This window comes from Achroia grisella, unplaced genomic scaffold, assembly GCF_030625045.1.
Source record: "Achroia grisella isolate CSIRO2021 unplaced genomic scaffold, CSIRO_AGI_Agris_v1 utg856, whole genome shotgun sequence".
Lineage (NCBI taxonomy): Eukaryota > Metazoa > Arthropoda > Insecta > Lepidoptera > Pyralidae > Achroia > Achroia grisella.
The window spans coordinates 2,784,409-2,798,937 of record NW_026713045.1 but is presented as its reverse complement, the minus strand read 5'-3'; the positions used below and the strand labels follow the sequence as shown (position 1 = coordinate 2,798,937).

The window sequence follows — 14,529 nt, the reverse complement described above, 5'->3', positions numbered from 1 at the left end:
AGGGGCATCTATACCGTAATTTAGTTTTATTAAACGAAATCCGGTATATTTTAATTTAAATAATATGTAACTTTAATATTTCATAATAGCAATTAAGAAACTATATCTTTGTTGAACAAATGCTTTAAAATTTTATTATTATTATTTTTGTTATAAAATTAGGTATTTAAAGTGATAAGCAGAAAAATATTTTAAAAAATGCAAAGTTCTTTATTCTACCCATGTCTCTTGAAATCAATTGCTGTTTGAGGAGTAGGACGATCTCATCTTTGGTTACGCTTTTCGTTTACACAGTATAAAGGGCATCTATTCTTCTTAGCATTTTCATAGTGGGGCAACTATCCATACAGATAGGCATCTATCCTCAAACAAAAGGGTTCCTCAAAAAGCTAAATTCTGCTAAATCTGATAATGAAAATTGATATGAGTATTCAATAAGTCTGGGAAACGTCCCCTAACATATATATACAACCCTAAATTTTTAACATTTAACATCAAGGCCTATTTATTAATAGCGATTTTAATTTATGTGGCAATCCAACATTTGCGGGGTCAGCTATATTGTTAAATAATAAAATTATGAACTAACCTATGTATATATTCCGAATACACTGCGGATAATGTCAATGATTGCTTGATACTTCTAACTAATTGGGATGTCGAGGTCAAACTCATGAAGGTGTCAGCGTGCTCCCATATTGTGTATTACCTAATTTACATTTTACGTGTCTGGGATGGGAACGTAAATACACTCTGGATACTGTCTAGACACCAGTCTCTGTCTACAAATCGATAGCGTTCAGCTTTAGAGTGCTATAAGGTTTACTTTTTCATTTACTAGGGAATTGTTTTATATTCTACACATATACACATACTCGTATGACCATGAATACACATGTGAACATATTTGTAAATTAATGTCTAATCTACAAATATGTTCACGTTTGTATCTCTCACATTAGCAATTATTCATTTCATTGTCTCATACATATATTAAAATTATAAAGAATCGTGTGTGTATATTAAATACTACTTATGTTACCGTAAGTGGACTGATAACCCCATTGCCAGCAATGTACCATGTCAGGCTGGCCTCGACAGGCACCCGTTTCCACAGAAAACCATGGTGATAAATTCCTCATGTTCATCGTATTATCCGCAATTGCTGCCCCGTCAGCATATATATACCGATATATGTATATTTATATTTTTTCGGTGCGTGGCCTGCACGCTAATTTCAGAAACAGCTTAAACTTTTTTAATGCACTTATCACTGGTGTACATACAAGCTTCCCATAATATTTCATATTGGTTTCAATCCCATCGGTTTACAAACAAATTAAATTAAACAATACGCGCTATTCTGGAGACGATGCGCAAGAAGACGCGGGCACAACTACGAGTTGGTAAATATTTTGTTCATTTCCGACCATAAATTGAATCTCACTAGAAAAGTGGCGTCAGTCCTTAAATAATATTAAAGTGTTAGTCATAAAATTAAATAGATAACAAAATCTCAGATACATGTCCGGTCATAGCATATAACTGTAATTGATCCCAATCATAGCTCGGGCCACTTCTTTAAATTCAAAAGAACATTGTTTTACTCTAAGATATGACGTAAATTAATCACCCGATACAATAAAAATGAAGGGGGAAAACTTGCAAAAAATCTAAATCAACCAACTGTAAAACAAATAAATGAAACTAATCCTTCATGCATATATTTAAATAGGTTTTTATTAGGTATTTAAACCCAAAAATATATTAATTATGGTAATTGATGTCCTATATTTTTAAAAATAAACTTATTTGTACTATAAACGTGTTACGAGAACAATGGGTTATAATTGCCTCAAATTTCTACGAATCTTGATTAACTAATAATACTTCTAAACAATGTAATATACCTACTCTATTAAAAACTCTTTGACGTAAATAAGCAATAACTTAACATAATTTTTTTATGTATAGAGTATATGATGGCTTTCTGGTCGTTTTTCACCACTTAATTAAACATAAAAGAAAACGTATATATTGGTTTATAGAATGTATGTAATTTTCTGTTACTATTAGCACAGTAAACATACTCATAATATTACATTCTATTAGCTTGATCATAATTATTTTCCCTAAGACTTATTACTTATATTATATTTGTATTCCTTATTACATATTTCCTTATTATTATTGTTCATTAATGTCAACTATTAGTTGTACGTAGTTCCCGATGACTATCGTGAGTTCACTCTGCTAAATTGAGAAAGTATCATTAGGGTACGCAATTCTAAGATTAAAGTATTCTTAGAGCTCTTGGTGATATTACTTTATTACTATAAATATGCTGTATTTAATTACTACTGTATGCGTTATTCTTAGTAATATTTTTATGTCATTAGATTAATCATTAAGAACAAATCGCGCAAGTGAAGCTACAAGGAACAACTAATTTCATATATGTACCTATATCAAATTAACAATTATGATCCAGACCAGTAGTTAAAAAATACTGGCGACCGGTTTACCATCTGTCGTTATATCTGTTACTAAGTCAATGGCCGCGGTCATCCCAAATGAAGTTGATTTTATAGAGTAAATTATAATACACTATCTCACGCCCAACTTCACCCGTGTTATAGATCAAAAGTATCGATTTATATGAAGATTAGTCAAGCCGTTACGGCGTGAAAACATTAAAAAACCTGCTACAACTTTTCAAATAGGCATAGAGATTGTCACTTCATTTGTTGATGTCAATCTTCATAAACAAAGTTGGCTTTCAGTATTGTCATATTTAACAAATGACATTAATGTACAGTATTCTTTTAATCGATGAATATGCAAGGCAGTAGCCGGCTCTACCAGTATACGCTAGCAGATCGCCAGTGGAAGATGATTTAATGAGGATGAAGTTAAGCTTCCAGAAGCCACGGCCATTGGGCATTGGCATTAACGACGACGAGAATGTGCATGTACCTAGTATGTTACATTGATAACAATGGGTCTTCCAGTCTTCGTTACTTAAAATCCTCTCACTCTCCCTAAAAATAGGTTCGTAGAGTTTTTTTTTAACGTATAAAACATTAGAGATTGTCTGTTCGCAAATGCGGGACATTTTTTATCTGACTGAGGACAACTGAACAGATATTCAGAAAATGGGACAGTCATGAACAAATGAAAATGTATGACCACGTTATTTATTTACTAAATTCCTGTAATTTACTGTACTTAAACTAAAACAATATTTCCTGTATTTTGTTTATTTCGTTTGGTATAGGTAACTACTCTATAAATGGGTCAGCTTCGGAAAATCGAACAATGCATTTCGTTTTAATAATTAGAATTTGTCTGTTGACATTTGCGGTTGGGTAGCGTACCTACATCGACAGCGGGGTTTTTGAACGCCATTTTGTTTTTTAAGAACTTAGTCATTCATATACCATACCTATTATTTTAAGTACTTTTAATGAAAACTAAGTATATCACTCATAAAGAACATGTTTTTTGTTGGCGATGATGAAATTATACTTCCACCTCTGTTAACGGTATATGCTAGCACACCGGTAGAAAATAAGTTGAGATTTTAATCAGGTGAATCAATTTCATCGTGGCCTATTCACTGGGAATTAGTTCAGCTAGCTTACAAATGCATTACCTATTTTAAGTGGGAATACTTAGTCCTCCTGGTAACCGTCCCCCACCATCCCCGCTTATGATAAAGCATCTTGAAATTGTTGTTTACATTATTATGACAAAATATGTATATATTGTTTGCGGTGACTAAACGGAATGTAGAATATTATAATATTAACAAAGACATGTAGTCGTGTAAATATTATTTTAACTAAATAAATAATAATATCAATGGATGTATTCAATGTTATACTCGTAGCATTAGCCTTAATTAGTGTTTAGTGGATATTATAGGAAACTAATTACGAAAACAATTTGTAAATGATAAGACATTCATTACGTACCTACAGTAGGTAAAATCAGTATAAGTAGTATGTATATACATTGCATAATATTACAATATTAATAATATTAGATGCAATACCTTCGTATAAACGTATGAAACTATTAAATTTAGAATCATGTCATAAATATTGTATACAATATTAAAAAGTACAAACTTACGCTTAAAGTATTATTATATTACAAAAGTTACTTCGAAGGTTAAGTGTAAATAAAGGACCCACGTTCCAGGAATATCAACCATATTGGTGTTACCGTTCAACAAAGGCGGACGAGACAAGACCTAACTCAGACATTCATGCGTCCAGTGGCCCACTCGATACTAAGACGAGCTTACGATAAGAGGTCAGGAGTGGGTCATCCAGATGCAGGATGTCTTGTACACAAACAAAGGACACGTTTGTCTGTCTGTGTCCTGCACTAACTATATATTACTCACAATGTAATGGGTAGGTGCCCATTACATACATTACATTTTTTTCCTACATCATCATTATAGTTTTATTGCTTTTCGTTATGAGAAAATGTTCATAGTCAATAAAATTATAACATCAAATACTCACTTAGTTACTCATTTTCTATTCAATCGTTCCCGTATTCGATCTTTTAGTTATGTTCTAAGGTGTCTTTATTCATGGTTGGAGACAGTCATCAAAAGCCTGTTACTACATCATTAAGAATAATGGCGTCTGCACATACCGACGCCAAGTTAATTTGATAAATGCAATCTATTACAAATGCTAACTGCTACCACGGGACTGAATTATATTATAATAGGCACGCATAACGTAATTACTTTGCATAGTTTAAGTATAATGAATTCTATAAATTATAATAAGTATAATAATAAACTCGTAAGAGATTACTTGACAAATATTTGTCTTAATAAGTGAACCAAACAAGAATGTTCATATATTTTTAGTCGAATACTTACATGTTCTTATTTTAAATATATACTCGTATTATCTTGTCATAAGGAGGAATTAACGGATTTTAAACACCAAAATAATAAAAAATATTAAGCACATAATCTATTGGTAATTGCCCTCAAGAATTTATGGAGGAAAATTTAATATAGCATATACTATCATTATAAATATTACATTTTTTAATATTTTAAGTGTGATTGTATAACAATCTTACAAACTGTATTAATAATATTTATAATAGATAATAATAACATTCGTATTGTAGTACAAGCAAATAAACACTGATTTACTAATGAAGATTTTATCCTACCTATCCTATATTACATAAAGCTGCATCAAAAACGAATTAATATGCTAAGATACAAGTCAGTCCGCTCGTTATAGAACTGCACCTATAATTAAACAGGCTAGATGTACTCACAGACGAAACTGCCATGGCAGGTAAGGCAACCATAACGAGGTGTGCCAATTAATTTACTATAGTGCAGCGTGCAACTTTACGAAATCACAAAACAGTATAGTAATTTGAATAGGTATCTATAGCTGATATCGTTAAGTACGAATAATAATAATAATAATAAGTACCCAGGAAAATCCCAAGCTATGCAGAGCTTGTCCATAATTATCTAGACAACTGATACAAATACTGAAATAAAAGTTAATTTTATTTGTAAATACATACACATACATAATATTAATAGAATACACTCAGACTGATACAAACAATCATACTCGTAAATGTTTGCAATCGAACCCGCGACCATCGAAAGTAAAGCAGTGTGCCAAACCGCCAGATGAGCGAGGTCGTCGAATGGCTATAATGAGGATACATTTTATTTGTACTGAGTACTTTCGGTTAACCAATTGTATAATCAGACGGATGCTTGACCGCAGTTCGAAATGTAATTGAACCAACGACCTCAGTCTGTAATCTTATTGAGTACCCACCAATGATGGATGGAGTTCTAAGATGTAGCAATTCTTAAGCAACGTGCTCTTTAATTAACAAATTGAGTATTTTCAATAACACTTTCGATTTCGGCCTTACTGTTTCGGCTGACAATAGCAGTTCTGTCAATAGTTTTTTTCTCTGGAAAAAACTATGCAGAAACTATAAATGAAAATGACGTTCATTTCAATTACAAGTTCAGTAAATAAATACATTTAATCAACGAAGCTAATAATTTATAATTTAACTGATTTTATTCAATTATAAACCTATATTTTCAACTGTTGTTATAATCAAGAGAAATTTAATAATTATAGTAAAGGGGTTTTTCAATGAAACAATAATTCAATAAAAATTGGTATCTGAATGTTAGGAAAAACAATGAATAGCCATGTAGTGCAAACGTACAATGCTGCGTCAATTATCTTAATAATAATAGTATCTATAATAACTCAGGACAATTCACACAGCGCCATCAAGTTCCAAGATAAGCTGATCTTGTGTTATGGATAGGTACTAGACAACTGATACGAATACTCATATGTATATATATTGTAAATACATACATAATATACACAGAAAACACCTAGATCGATACAAACAATCATACTCATTAATACAAATGTTTGTACCGTGCGAGAAATCGAACCCCCTACTATCGGAATTAAAGTGGTATAATAAACCGCTAGACCACCGAGGTCGTCATTTGGATAATTGAAGTATTGTTATAAAAATTGTTTAGTGCCAGGGACGTAAGCTGTTTGTCAATCAAGAATCATCTATGTAGAGTATATACTTCATTAATCACAATATTCCTAAAAAAAATTAAAATTTTTACCTTATTGATATACAACGCATCTAAAGATATCGAGTATTTATGAGTTTTGCATGGATCGAGCTATTCTAAACTATCATTAAACATTATTTGTAACCAATACGTTACAACATTGTATAAGTATGTTCGTATAAGGAGGTCATTGTACCTTTGTATGAGCCACTTTTTTAAGATACGCTTTCTTACTGTTCATTGCAAAAGCCCAAGGCAAAATATGTTCCTTATATCATTGGTTGTCAATCGAAATACGTCATCCCGGTAAAGACATCTGCAAACAGTAGTTGACTTTCAGCTGTGACCGCGAACTAACACAGTTGACTCACATTCTGCGTCACAACCTGACTCACGCAGGCTTCACTGCTGTCGTAATATTAATGTTATTTTTCTTTTCCATAGGTGTTACTTTCTGGCTGATTCATCGAGTGGACGAGCATGGGATCATAAATTTAAAGGTCGATATGAAAGAACTATCGAATACTTTGAAATGTCATTTACACGATCCCCAAATGCGGCCCTGTCGACCGCTGCCCATTCCAACACTGCCTGTGATCCAACACCACGATATTATGATGAAGAAATTGCATTCGTCCGGTGTTCGTGTCACAAAACTAGATTACGTTATACCTACATAAATATATACTATGTATCGTGTAAGTGTGTATGTAACGCTCTGTGATATTTAAGAAGATTAAGTAAGAATGACTCATCGCCCAACGTAAGTTATTTGATCAGTACATCATTTCATATAAACACTCCATCACTATGCAGAATGTTGACAAACAGACAGCGTGTCTATTCATTTCAATAGATGGCACGTGTTTATGATATCATTATTACAATTTCCAAAGTTACCATTATAAAACTGGAAAGTATACAAAAAAACTGATTGATACAATGATTTGCAGTTAGAGTGAAAGCATCTAGAAAGTAGGATAGTTGTAGTAAATTATATTGATGTGTGGGTGTTACAATATGCAGCCGTGGGCACGATGATTCTGAGAGCCGGACACCAACGGCACATGAATAACGGGTTTTTTCAACTCCAAGACATAATTTACTTAGGCAGAGCTAGAATAAAATTAATTGAATAACAATGACTCGGTTTCCTTCCCCTTTTTTTCTTTACTTAACAATATGTTTCGGGTTCTAATATTGACTCTGTCTTATTATTTATGTTAGCATTTTTATATTAATTTGCCATATCAGCAAACAAGTTCCTATGAAAGATAAATTATGAGAAATTATTTGTTTATGTTTTAGTGGATATTTTTAGGCATAATATTTGGTAATCTTTCTCATATTTATTGTATATTTATAGACGATTGTTATTGCTTTTTGGCATTGGTGCACCAAAGTATATTAACAGTATTTAATCAAAAAGTATTAGCAAAATATAACATCAATCGATATTTTTTAAAACATATTACGAAAGTATGAGGAGAGACTTGTAGCAACTGCATTTTTTTTTATTTGATAATTTTTGATATAAACGTGCCTAATTAGCATCGATATAAACGGTTATTGTTAAATAACTAATGTATTATAGTCGTAGTAGTATGTCTTTTAGTTTAGTAATTATAAAGTATCGTCATACTAATGTACTCTTATATGACTTTTTGTGTTATAACTGTGTTTTAAGAAAATACATTCATATGTATTATATTATTTACTAACTTAAGTAGGCTGTTTTAAGATGATTTATAGCGTTTCATATTGATAAATATTGTAATGCCTAATTATTAAGGATAAAAAACGATTATGCGAAAAACTTTATTTAAGCGATGCGATTTTAATAAAACTGCTTATCTGTATAATCAATCCATGAAAAAGGAATAAAATTCCTAGTGTTGATTAGCAGGTAGTTATATAGTTTTATTGACCAACAAACAATGTACTTACTTCATACAACAATTCTAGGTACCTATCTTGTTATTTATTTGTCAGTGGTAGAGACATTATAGGAAAACAACTATATATGTATATATATAACCAAAAACGTAACGCTTAAGGAAAATACACTTCTGTTATGATATTTTTTTTTCAAAGAAGTACATTTTGGGCAGAGTATGAGTTATTTTTTGCAACAGTGTGGATATATCTTATGTTCATTTATTGATATTTTTCGATGAATTGATAAAATGAAGGAAAAGTATGTTTCGTATACTAGTATGTTAGTAGATTCTTATACAATCGGCCTGTCACATACATCAACTTAATTGTCAGAAATACACAAATGCTACTTTTAAATATAAGTTGGGTACCTAAATTCGAATTACACAAATATATAATTAGTATAGAAGTAATTGTATTTTTTATTAAGATACCTTTATTTCACGGTCTTATAATACATATGTATATACTGCGATAAATAGAAAGAACCAACCCGAAAACCTAGCACCAGTTTATGAAACTGAATGTATCAGTTATAATTGTAACAACAAATTGAACAAAAATCACCTTTTATATTTAATGATTCATTATTTTTATATTTATCCCATTATCCTTGTTAATAATGAACTTTGTGTACCATCCACTAATTTAATTGCTTCGGGTTGTATACCCTCTAGGAGGTACTTATATGGTCAGAAATAGTTACACTAGTATATTTATATTATCTAATTAATAACCTTATAGATTAGGAACATTCATTAGACCACATAAGGCCTACGCTTTTGTAAATATATCATAGACACATACTTAATATCTCAAAGCTTATGAATGTAATGTAGAGATGTTGTGCATAATTGTATTATAATGTAACTAACTTGAATTATATCTGTTATTTGTAATTATTATTTAATTCACTACATGATAAACGATTCATCGCCTATTTTATGCAATTGTAAATGTGTAAACCTACGTAATTATTCGATGCTAATTTATAATTCTTTAGTGAACTGCTAATAGCAGGGGTTTAAATTCAAAAACTCTTTCAGGTACTATATTGGTTTTGTTCATTCATATTCATCAGATTGCGCGTGGGCAAGTGTGTGCGAATACTCTTTTGGGTGGTCCTGCTTCGTTTACATTTCTTATTGAATAGAAATTAGAAACATTACAGATATCATTATCAGTTTTATGTTTGTGCATAAATTTTAAAGTTTTATTTTTAATGTATAATTGTGTATAATTTTTCCACAGTTGGTTACAAGTGTGCACATTATATAAACAGATACTATGATATTATTTATGAGCTCCCGATATTTCAAAACTTATTAATGACCTGATCACTGGAATCGTGCTCATTAATTTTAATATCATTGCAAATATCCCGTTTATATCGTGTATACAATTGTATAAATTTTGTTATGTGATTATTATTGTCTGGAACAATTATATATTATACTTCTAATAAATCATATAACCAAGCGTACACACATCACAAATGTACCTAGTAAATTATCTAATGTATCTCGTTATACTTTATCGTAATGGTAATGCAATAATTATAATCGTAATGTTAATGAGCTTCGACAACGTACATTAATCATTTATATTTTTGTACATTTATATCTGAATAATTTTTAAGCTAGTCAATAAAACTTCGAAAGTAACAAATTTGTTTTAATTATAGATTAAGATAGTTTACTTGTTGCCAGACTTATAGTTATTTAACAATTGTAAACGACTGTAATCTTTTATAGTAAAGATTTTCTGTAGGATTCATTATGGGGATAGGTCTTAGAAATGATAATACTAAATAGGTAGGTCTATCAGCTTACATACAACGAGACAATAAATGAAACGAACTCTTCCAAAATTAAATAACTTCTTTATTCCGAGTCAAATTTGTTTCCTACGTAAACGTGTTAGAATGACAGACGGCGTAACATTAATTGACCATTACACTAATGGTACGCGCCGTTAGCTTCAACTTGGTGCACGAGTGGAGGGCCGGTGACTTTATTTCAATATACTGTGTTACTTCGCGCGTCACGTTTCGAGGAATCCGCACACATGTGCATATATTCCATGTGCACTTGCATATTCGTCTTTAATTAACTTGCGATATCAGCAGTCTATATTTATACGAAACAGTCGAGCCATTCGATTAAATACGTCTGAATACCCAAAAAGTGACGCGCGAAAAATACATCTAACAGAGAACAACTACCGGTTTCAATACAGACTTTTATATTAATATATTAAATATAGAATTTATTTTAACTATTCATTTATGATCACAAATACCCATGAACCAAACGACGTCGTCCTCTACATTCTCCAACTCTTGATGACAATAACAACTACGCTCTGCTACCGAGCACTGGCGTTCTGAATAGCGGCCACTTCAGACAACCAATACCTCTCATGTTTCCTCTATTCAGACGTCCAGTGCGGTGATATCGAACATGTCTCAACTACGATCCAATGCCATGAACACCTAATTTTAATCAATAATCAACAATTATCGCCCACCTCTAACACTAATCGCTTTAATTACCATTAAGTAATCAAGTGGAAAAATAATTTTTGATTCATCGAAATTAACATTATCCATGCTCGATATACATGGCGAAACAAAAATTCAAGGCAAAACATGCCAGTCAGGGGTGAAACCCATTTCTTATTCTACACATCAGAGGCAATATTTAGTACCTTCCTACAGACAGTAGCAAGGTGTTTCTGGACACTACAAACTAGTTGAAAACAGCGTGGGTTCCACTCCGGACTGGGCATAGATAGGTAAATTGGAAAGACTTTATCTACTCTCCATATGCTTATAAGAACACTTCATAAACAGTTTTTTTTTATATTATACTACACAATTTATACATTTATAATAAGGTTTACATTTTTACACTGCGATAATAATTGTTTTGTAGTCTTCATAATAATATATCTTATATACTCCCAATTGCTAAATATTGTCGCATGTTAAGCATGTTTCTTTTATTTCTATCGACACCGAATGGTCGTTGGTGTCTGAATACTTTTAAATCCACAAATACACCTTCGATTCGCCTTACAACCACTTACATCTCATCGCGTAAAATCAACGGAAATTGAAAATAAAAACATTTTCTCCATATTATTTTCAGAATAAAATATTAGTAACTAATTAATTCAAATCGGTAAGTAGCCAAATACACAATTAAACCTAAGTTTTCATAATTAATCTAAGAAATTTATAACAATTTTTATAACGTATGTATGTAGTTCACAGTTGTTCAAAACTCACAAAGTTGAATCGAAAACACAAGTTACAAAACAATAAAATCTATAAATGCTGACAATGCTGTCTTTTGTCTGGAATGACACTTAAAACAGAATGTACATCAAGCTTCATAACATCTTTTTTAAACATACAATATGTTAGAATTTAGAACAGTGATCACAACTAAAATCAGACTATACAAAAAACTCATGTTAGTAAAAAATATTTTAGAAAAAAATAATTATGGCAAAATATTGGCGAAGTGTAGCTTAGTAGCTCTCCACGAATATTTAAAATTACAATAAAAGTACCAATACCATTGCAAAACAAACGCAAACATTCAACAAACAGCCGCTGACAATAATTATACTACATAATAATAACGACTCACAGTGAAAACTAAACACACGGGTCTCTGGACCACTATAGTATATCTACGAACTAAATGGTGACGAATACAGTATAAATAAACATTCGCTAAAACTTTATATAGAACGGATAGAACAAAATACAGTTCATTACAAAGAATAAACATCAATAACCATTAGCATGACAATAAAATGATGCGTGGCGGGAACAAAAAATGATATTTACATAAATAACGTATACAATATAAAATATGTTAGGACATAACCATCTTTAAGTATTTATTACGTTATATTTTTAACTATAACACTATGGCATAGCAACTTTGTGACTCGGTTGCGGCTACACGCGTCTACGCTCCATCACGGAAATGGCATACACCAAAACACACTTTACAACAATGGCTTCTAAGTGACTATTATAAAAAAATAATCCAATCTATTTTTGGGTTAGGCCATTTTCCATGTTTATGCGTCTTCAATCTATTCACAAAGGCGTGATAGCGAATACCCGAAAACACTACTGGCTACGAGCATCTATAAATTTCACGACGGCTATGACAGAAATTGATTGAAGATAATTCAACATTATTTAAAACAGGAATAAAAAGCATGCAAAGGAAATCAATAATGAGCATATGTTCATTACAATGCACGAATAACTGTTTGACAATTGAGTGTACGTCGCCGTACGACCGCTGATGCATTTTGTGGTAAACCAATTTAAATGGAATGGAAAGGTGGCTACAACACACATGGGTCTGAACGAGACAACAACATCCGGCGTCTTAGTCATCCTCATGGGCGCAGTAGCGATTATTTTCGTTAACAATAGATTCCTTAGCCTCTTGTTCCTTAGTATTGGTGTGGAAATTACAATTGTGATCACAGCTATAGAGGACTAACTGCTGACAAAACGAGAATAGTAATAATTGAAAATATTTTATTATTCAAAATACGAAAAATAAGAGCTTGCGCACATTGCAGTCAACTTAATAGACTTCAAAAATGCATACGGGTCTCCCTGCTGACATAAAACCGTAGGGTTTATATAATATAACAAACTTGGATAATCATCACTTTTGAATTGAATTGAATTATGCAATTAAATATGAACCTTATGTCATTTCATGTAAAACTAATTATTTTATAGAAATGCCAAATAGTTTATACATTTCAATATGGCAATCTATTTACACATATTTTAAATGCGAATGGATTGCTACCGAGATACATAAAGCCACGGGTGTGGAGACAAATAGATATTTATCTCAACAGATTCATTCTGACTGTAACATGCCCGAGCTCCATAGAAAAAAAAATCTCACCTTCAAACAATATCTAATATATAATTTTTTGTATTGCAAAGCCTGTCCGAATCTTGTTTAGATAAATGAATAGTATCACAATTGCAATAACGTCTTATTATCCTTATCTATTGCACTTAGGTCTCATATGATTAAATGTGTTTAAAATCCTGGCATTTAGTCACAAATATTGAAGTGTCTTATAAAATAATAAACTAATATAAGAAATACCAGCTAATATCAACAAAGATACAGATGAAATACTAATGGATACGGGGAAATCACATACGAATGTATGTGTAAAATTCAACGCTCAGATGAATTTCAAGTTGAAACTCAGGGTGACTTTAAAACGATTCCTTGCGATGATGCTTTCCAGACGATTTTAATCACAATTATCTTTCACCAACATTTACTAGGCAAGACCACAGATAACTCCACACATTATACAGAATGTAAACTTGAGCATTGGTTCAATATCTGTTTTTTATTTCGCTAATACTGTGGTATAATACAAGTGTGTATTAGTGAAACAATAACATGAAAAATACACAAATGTTGTGAACCACGTTTCAAAATGAGCACTGGCTGAAAGCTTTCACTCTGTATTAAATGAATGCGCTGTGGTAAGACTGTACCGCCGTGGACGGACGACAGTTCACACAATGTATCGAGATCGTACTGTCGAATGCAACAACGTTAACTATAATACATAAACAGTTATGAAGTAAAAACAGTGTCCGGTGGTCAGGTTGTGTGTGGTGCAGCGAGAGATAAGGTAGCGGTGAGTGAACAAGCGGCAGCGTGTAACGGAGGCGCCGCCCGGAGATTATAGGTCCCTGTAGATTGCAAATAATAGTTCATTTCACCCGATAGTATAATTAGATATATATGTATATATATCATTATGTATATATTTTTATTTCTGTCTAATTAACACCAGCAGATATATCGCAAGGGATACTAAGCAAGAATGAGTATTCCTTAAAATTCTTTTAAATATCGTATAAA

The 14,529-nt window shown here is 31.7% G+C and overlaps 2 protein-coding genes across 3 annotated transcripts in view; one reads left to right on the top strand and one right to left on the bottom strand.

Annotated features, from left to right (window-relative positions):
* LOC131852754 (integrin beta-1-like) overlaps nucleotides 1–10,236 on the top strand; it is a 44,078-nt gene extending 33,842 nt beyond the window's left edge. The window contains exon 7 of the mRNA XM_059203483.1: nucleotides 7,085–10,236. The gene's annotated coding sequence lies outside the window, so the exon portion shown is untranslated. The remainder of the gene's footprint in view (nucleotides 1–7,084) is intronic.
* A 204-nt stretch (nucleotides 10,237–10,440) lies between these two features.
* Nucleotides 10,441–14,529, bottom strand: part of LOC131852753 (serine/threonine-protein kinase 26) — a 92,687-nt gene continuing 88,598 nt past the window's right edge. For both annotated transcript variants that reach the window (XM_059203482.1, XM_059203481.1), the window contains one exon: nucleotides 10,441–14,357. The gene's annotated coding sequence lies outside the window, so the exon portion shown is untranslated. The remainder of the gene's footprint in view (nucleotides 14,358–14,529) is intronic.